This window comes from Octopus sinensis, linkage group LG19 (genome assembly GCF_006345805.1).
Source record: "Octopus sinensis linkage group LG19, ASM634580v1, whole genome shotgun sequence".
NCBI lineage: Eukaryota > Metazoa > Mollusca > Cephalopoda > Octopoda > Octopodidae > Octopus > Octopus sinensis.
Window position 1 is genome coordinate 52,852,323 of NC_043015.1, and position 7,500 is coordinate 52,859,822.

Below are 7,500 nucleotides of genomic sequence, written 5' to 3' on the forward strand. Positions count from 1 at the left end.
CAGACAGACAGAAGAAAAGACAATGGACTAGATATAAAGAGGGGCAGATTGGTGAATAAAAAAAATAGACAAACTATTTGATTGATTGATAGATGAAAGGTCAGACAGACGTGAGAAAGAAAATGACAAACAGAAGTGTAACCCCGAATTTTTTTAAGTTTAGGGGATGAAAATAGATTACAATATCTACATAGAGACATGCATGTGTGCGTGTGAATAAAACATCAAATATATATATACATATATATATATGTATATATATATACATACATGTATGTACGTGTGAAAGGGTGTAAGATGTTGTGCCGGTGACTTAATAATACATACCTAGCCATGGTAAAAAAAAGCCTTGTTCTCTCGAGTGAACACTTAGATAATTCGCATTGCTTTTAAAGTGCCGTGCAGCTCTCGGTCGCCGTGATATTTGTCAGTGGTACTATTACAGACAGATACTGCTTGTTTACCGGCAATAAAGATGATGACGATGACGATGACGACGGTGGCGGCGGCGGCGACCACAGCGACGGTGATAACGATAATGATAATAAAAATAATAATAATAATGTTGATAATACTGATGGTGATGTTGGCGGTTTAGCTCTACGTGATGCTGGCTGGTTTACACCTTATAATTTAACGCAGACTACCAACCAACATGCTCTACGCCATATGCGAACCGACGCGATAGCACTCGGATGGTTTCATGTGTGTGAGTATATATACATGTGTGTGTATATGAGCCCGCGTACGTACGGAATGATGTGATAGCGAATTTATTAAATGCATACATATAGGCGTGTATATTTTGTACGTGCGTGCATACATGTGTGCATGCATGCATGCATGTATGTATGTATGTATGTATGACTGAGTGTTTAGCTATAAAGAATGCGTCATCGAAGTAATTAATATATACACACAGTTCGATATATAGCTATTCATAGATGCCTTCGATTCAATCATATATATATATATGTATGTATGTATATACATACATACAGATTTATATACATATATACAATATATACACATACATATATATATTCATATATTATATATATATATATACTCATATATATACATATATATATATCTATATATCTATCTATCTATCTATATATATATGTGTGTGTATAATATACATATATATATATAATATATACATGTATATATATATATATATATATATAATGCATGTATATATACATATATAAATAAGCATGTATATATACATATATATATATACAAATATATATATGTATATATTTATATATATACATTTATATACATACATATATATATATTATATATATATATATATATATATTATATTTGTATGTATTTATGTGTGTATATATTGTATGCATGATTAAATTGAGAGGAGGGGTAGGGTAATGGAAGGAAGAGACAGACGGACAAACACACAGACAGACAGGCAGACAGATAGACATACACGGATCAATCGATAGATATTATATAGTGTCACCAGATAGACAGACGAAAAGACAGAATAAATAAGTAAAAAATAGATAAATAAATAAACTGAAGTAAGGGCAGCGCACTCTGCGCACGCGGTTTGATATATTCGTATGTTGTATGTGTGTGTGTGTGTGTGTGCACACGCGCGCGTGCCCTTTGCTCGTTTTAGTCATTAGACTGCGGCCATGCTAGGGCACCGCTTTGAAGAATTTTAATCGAACGAATCGGCCCGAGCACTTTTATTTATTATAATTTTTATTTTTTTGAAAAAGAACCTGGTTCTTATTCGATCGGTGGCTTCAGCCGAACCGCTAAAATACTGGGATGTGAACACACTAGCACCGGTTGTCAAGCACTGGTGGGGGACAAGTGCAAAGATTCACTCACACATACATATATACATGCATGCATATACATACACATATATATATATATATATACACATACATACATACATATATATATATATATATATATATATATATAATATATATATATATATATGTGTGTGTGTGTGTGTGTGTGTGTGTGTGTAATAATAAATATATATATATATATCGTCTTCCAAATTCACTCACAAGACTTTGGTCGGCTCAAGGCTATAGCTGAAGCCTCTTGCTCGAGATATCATGCAGTGGGACTGAACCCGAAACTAAGTGGTTGGGAAATATGATTTTGGGTGGGTGCATGTGTGTGTGCGCGTGTGTGGGATGTGTATGTGTACATTTATGTGTGTATATATATATAAATGTTGATAGCTATCAAGGCCTTGCTGGAGCGTCGCCTTCCTACAGTAGCTATCTAAATCACTGTGTGTTTGTATCATTTATGCATGTGAATATGTGTCTATATGTACATCATCCATACGTGTATGTATGAGTATATGTATGCATGCGTGTTTATTTTATGTAAATTACAATACGAGAAATTTAATTCTTGGCTGAGCTAAACTCGACAAAATTTTCCAAAATAATTCTATGATATCGGATTAAGCACACTCAGTTATTTAGCCCTGTGGTTTTTTAACTGAGGTTCATATGGCCCCTAGAAGTCCATATAAGATTTTTGGGGGTCCCTGCAACAAAATAGTAAATTGGGGATCTATGATTGTATTTTAAGGGCCCCTGAAAAAAATTTGTTTTAGATGTATGTATTGTAAGAAACAGCTAAATTTCTTTCTCTAACGTAGTGTTTCCCAATCTATTCCACCCCCCCAGGCCCCATTATAAGTTTCCAGAAAAATGTATACCCTACCGGTGGCTGGAAAAAGAAAACTTTATTTTTAATATTTTATCAGAATTATTTAATACAAAAGTAACTCTTTTATTAAATATACTTTCCTACTCTAGGCATAAGGCCCGAAATTTTGGGGGAGGAGGTCAGTCGATTAGATCGACCCCGGTACGCAGCAGGCACTTAATTTATCGAGCCTGAAATGACGAAAGGCAAAGTCGACCTCGGCGGGATTTGAACTCAGAACGTTTCTTATTTCTTTATTGCCCACAGGGGGCTAAACATAGAGGGGATAAACAAGGACAGACAAAGGGATTAAGTAGATTACATCGACCCCAGTGCGTAACTGGTACTTAATTTATCGACCCCGAAAGAATGAAAGGCAAAGTCGACCTCGGCGGAATTTGAACTCAGAACGTTTCTGCCAGCTCGCCACTTTTCTTTTATTGAGTATTGAGCACCGACTTCTCATTTGAGCATCGACTGCTCATAATCATATACTTTCCTTAAAGAAATATCCACATATGGGCATTAGAATAGTTCTATACTGTATCAAACAGTCTGCTTGGCTGGAGGAATTGGCTTGGTTAGGCTGTGTATAGGTGAAGTATGTTTCCATGTCCCACTAAAAAAAAATAAGTTTTAGCTCCCATGCCCCATCACAATGTTCCCAGGCCCCACAACTGGAGCTTATGCGCCACATTAGAAGTCACTGCTCCAACGTTATCCATAGTTCAGCCCACGTAAGTGAATGTGTGAAAAAAAACATAGGACTTTTGAAAGAAGTATCTATAAAACTAGTTTTTAAACATCGAATGGCTATAGGAGTCCATCAGAATTAAATAACAATCAAAGGGATTCATAGATAAGAAATGGTTGAGGACCCCTGATTTAATCCCAAGTCTACCTACTTACGGCTAACCTGGGGTTAAAAATCGACGGCAACAACAGGAAAATAGATCAGGAAAAACCGTCGAGTTGTTTGGATTTATTTTTTACTCATTTTCACCACATCTTCGTATCACACGTATTAAATAGGATCAATAACATTGTTTCTCAGTCCAATGACAAAACAACTTCGATCTTTAACTATATTTACTCTTAATTATAGAATACAAATAATCGTTCTTTCTAACAGAAGCAAAAGATCCACAATTTCTGTGTGTGGTGGGGTTTTGGTCGATGAAGATGTTATTTTACGTTTGTTGTTGTTCATGTTGCTTTGCTCCGGGCCATTTTTGATCGAGCAGAACTATGATGAAAGTTGTTTCTGCCATGGCCATCACGTTCTATGTTGACGTTGGCATCTCAACAACTACATAGCTTCAAGTTTGATCCTACTTCATAGAACGTTGAACGGATTAGGTGGACGGAAACTGTGTTTGGCCCCTTGTGGATAGTAAAGAAATAGGTATTTCGCTAGTCGCTACGTTCTAAGTTCAAATTCCGCTGAGGTCAAGTTTGCTCTTCATCTCTTTAGGGTCGAAAAAATAAGTACCAGTTGGATGTAATCAACTCATCTCCTCCCCCAGAATTGTTTCCCATGGGACAAAATTTGTATTTCGCCCGTCGCTACGTTCAGAGCTCAAATTCCGCCGAGGTAGACTTTACCTTTTATACTCTCGGGGTCGATAAATTAAGTACCAGTGAAACACTGGGGTCGATATAATCGACTAGTCGCCGCCCCCCCCCACAATTTCAGGCCCCATGTCTATAGCAGAAAGGATTATATTTTACAAAGAAATTTGAATGCTAAAGAGTTAGACCGTTGGAGAGAATACCTCACAGCATTCGTTCTGGTTCCCTGGGTCTACGGATCAAATCCTGCCGAGGTCAACTTTGCCTTTTATCTTTTCGGAAGTCGATAAAATAAGGTACCAGTTAAGTCCAGTATTAATATATCGGCTGATCCTGTCCTCTCAAAATTACTTTTCTTGGACTTAAATCAGAATCAATTATAACTGGCAGGATGGACTCCCTCTTGAAAGACTCGCCAAGCCAATCCTGCTGGAGACCTATGGAAAGAGACGGAGAAACGCCAAAGATGAATTGGCATCAAACGATCAACGGGGACAAGCATAGGAGCACTCCGTCGGTTGCGACGATGAGGGTCCCAGCTGATACGATCAACGGAACAGCTTGCTCGTGATATTAACGTGCAAGTGGCTGAGCACTCCACAGAAACGTGTACCCTTAACGTAGTTCTCGGGGAGATTCAGCGTGACACAGAGTGTGACAAGGCTGGCCCTTTGAAATACAGGTACAAGAGAAACAGGAAGAAAGAGCGAGAGAAAGTTGTGGTGAAAGAGTACAGCAGGGTTCATCACCATCCCCTGCCGGAGCCTCGTGGAGCTTTAGGTGTTTTCGCTCAATAAACACTCACAATGCCCGGTCTGGGAATCGAAACCACGATCCTCCGACCGCGAGTCCGCTGCCCTAACCACTGGGCCATTGCGCCTCCACTAACGGGGACAAGCAGATGATTGACAGAACATGGAATGACGCAATGAGTGAAGCGAGGAACTGCGACCGCTGACACACTTCGACTGTCACGTGTGTCTCAAGACGTGGGAGCTTCTAGGTAAGTAATCGCTGGTGCGTCCAACAAAATGTTTGGCGGCATTTCTTCCGATTCTTTATGTTGTGAGTTCAAACTCCGTTTAGGTCGACTTTGTCTTTCATCCTTTCGGGAGCGATAAAATAAATACCAGGCGAATACTGGGGTCTGTGCAATCGACTTACCCTCTCTTCCGAAATTGATGGCCTTGTGCCAAAATTTGAAACCAAAATTTGTGTGGTTGTACGGTAGTGCAGGTGAAAAGATGAGGAAAGGAGAAAAGAAGAGCGCGTGTGCGTGTAGTGTGTACGTATGTGTGTGAACGTGCCGTCTTTCTCCTTGTGTTATAATATTTTTCATTTTTTTTTTAAGGCAATAGTGTGTGATTCGAGCAGGGTGTGGTTGTTATTTCTAGCCCGTGGAGCGATTACGTAAAGGCTGGCTCATTGGCACGAGAGAAACAGATGGACAGACGAGGTGAGAGAAGGAGAACGCAACAAGTTTATGACTGTTTCTACCAATAACAGGTTTCCTAGAGTTAACAGTCATGAAAATATAAACGAAAGCGCTGTCGTCATCGATGTTAACCGGATATGGTACCCGGATTACGAAACCGAAACTAGGACCCAGCACGTGAGAATGATTAGATTAAAACTACTTTAAATCCGATTCTTTTAATTTAAGTTTTTTTTTTATTCAACTTTTGTCTTTAATCTTTATGGACTGCGGCTAAGCTGGAGCACTGTCTTAATAAATCGACCCTAGTTTTTGAAGTCTAGTTCTTATTCTATCGACTGTCTTTTACCGAACCGCTAAGTGACGGGAGACATAAACCAACATTGGTTATCAAGCGGCAGAGTTGGAGAAACAGACACACACACACACACACACACACACACACACACATACATTATTCTTTAGGCGTAGCCTTGCCTGTGTGGTACGTAGCCTGTTTACCAACAACATGGTTACAGGTTCAGTCCCACTGCGTGGTACTTTGGGCACGTGTCTTCTATTATAGTCTCGGGCCGACCAAAGCCTTGTGAGGGGATTTGGTAGATGGAAACCGAAAGAAGTCCGTAGTATATATATATATATATATATATATATATATATATATATTACTTATGTGTACGTGCCTCTGTGTCTGTACCCCCCTTATCACCGGAGTTGGTGTGTTTACGTCTCTGTAACTTACCGGTTCGGTAAAAAAAGACCGATAGAATAAGTACTAGGGTTGATTCGTTCCACTAAAATTCTTCAATGCGGTGCTCCAGCATGACCGCGGTCTAATGACTGAAACAAATAAAACATAAAAACAGTGGTATTCTAAGTTTCGGCTACCTAAGCCATCACTTGAGTAACACATACTCACACACACACACACATACACACACACACACACACACACACACACACACACACACACACACACAAAATCTGATGCTCTTAGCTGAGACTTTTTGGGGGGCAACCAGACCGAACTGCCTCAAGTGTAGCTGCCCGAAACAGTAAAGACATCTGGTAACTTGACTGAAGAAAGACGGCCACGAATGACCCATCCTATTTTCCCCCTGTCCATCTAATTGTTGTTTCTCCTGTCCGCCTTTGTATCGTTTATCTGTCCGAATGCTTTTATTGTCCTCTATTGCATTTTTGTTCCATTTTTTATATTTTTGTATACATATAGCGGCGTACGTACACACTTGTGTTCACCTTATAGTAAGTATATATATATATCGTTGCTATTAAGCAAAAGTGTCGTAAATCCAAAACATTGCTTTTTCAGAAAATGAAAAAATATTTTCACCATTCAATTTCTTTTTACATTGGCAACAGTTTCATCTTAACAATAATACTTTGTTGGGTGCATAAAATCGAAACACCATGCATGTATAATATTTTCAGTCAGAAATATTTTTTGCAAAACCGTCGTATGTGGGACTTACAGCACTTTTGGAAAATGCTAAACCGTTGTACTACACTTTGATAATTTTTCATATCTTGACAGCTGAAGTAGCTGGAGATACGGTACTTTAACCAAAAGAATTGGCTATTGCAAGCGAAATGAAACACTGAGAAAGAAAAATCGCATTTCGCCAGATTTGGGCACATGACAGTTTAACATAATAGCAACGATATATATATACAGGGTGACCCAAAAGTAGGTTTACAGTTATCACGTAGGTTCTTTAAATTGCTTTTAAAACATTTTATTGCATTTATATTTC

The 7,500-nt window shown here is 38.6% G+C and overlaps 1 protein-coding gene across 1 annotated transcript in view; it reads right to left on the reverse strand.

Moving 5' to 3' along the window:
* The window catches only part of LOC115222086 (muscleblind-like protein 1), a 357,773-nt gene extending 357,130 nt beyond the window's left edge, over positions 1 to 643 (reverse strand). Inside the window, exon 1 of the mRNA XM_036511148.1 lies at positions 328 to 643. The gene's annotated coding sequence lies outside the window, so the exon portion shown is untranslated. The remainder of the gene's footprint in view (positions 1 to 327) is intronic.
* Between the last annotated feature and the right edge of the window lie 6,857 nt (positions 644 to 7,500).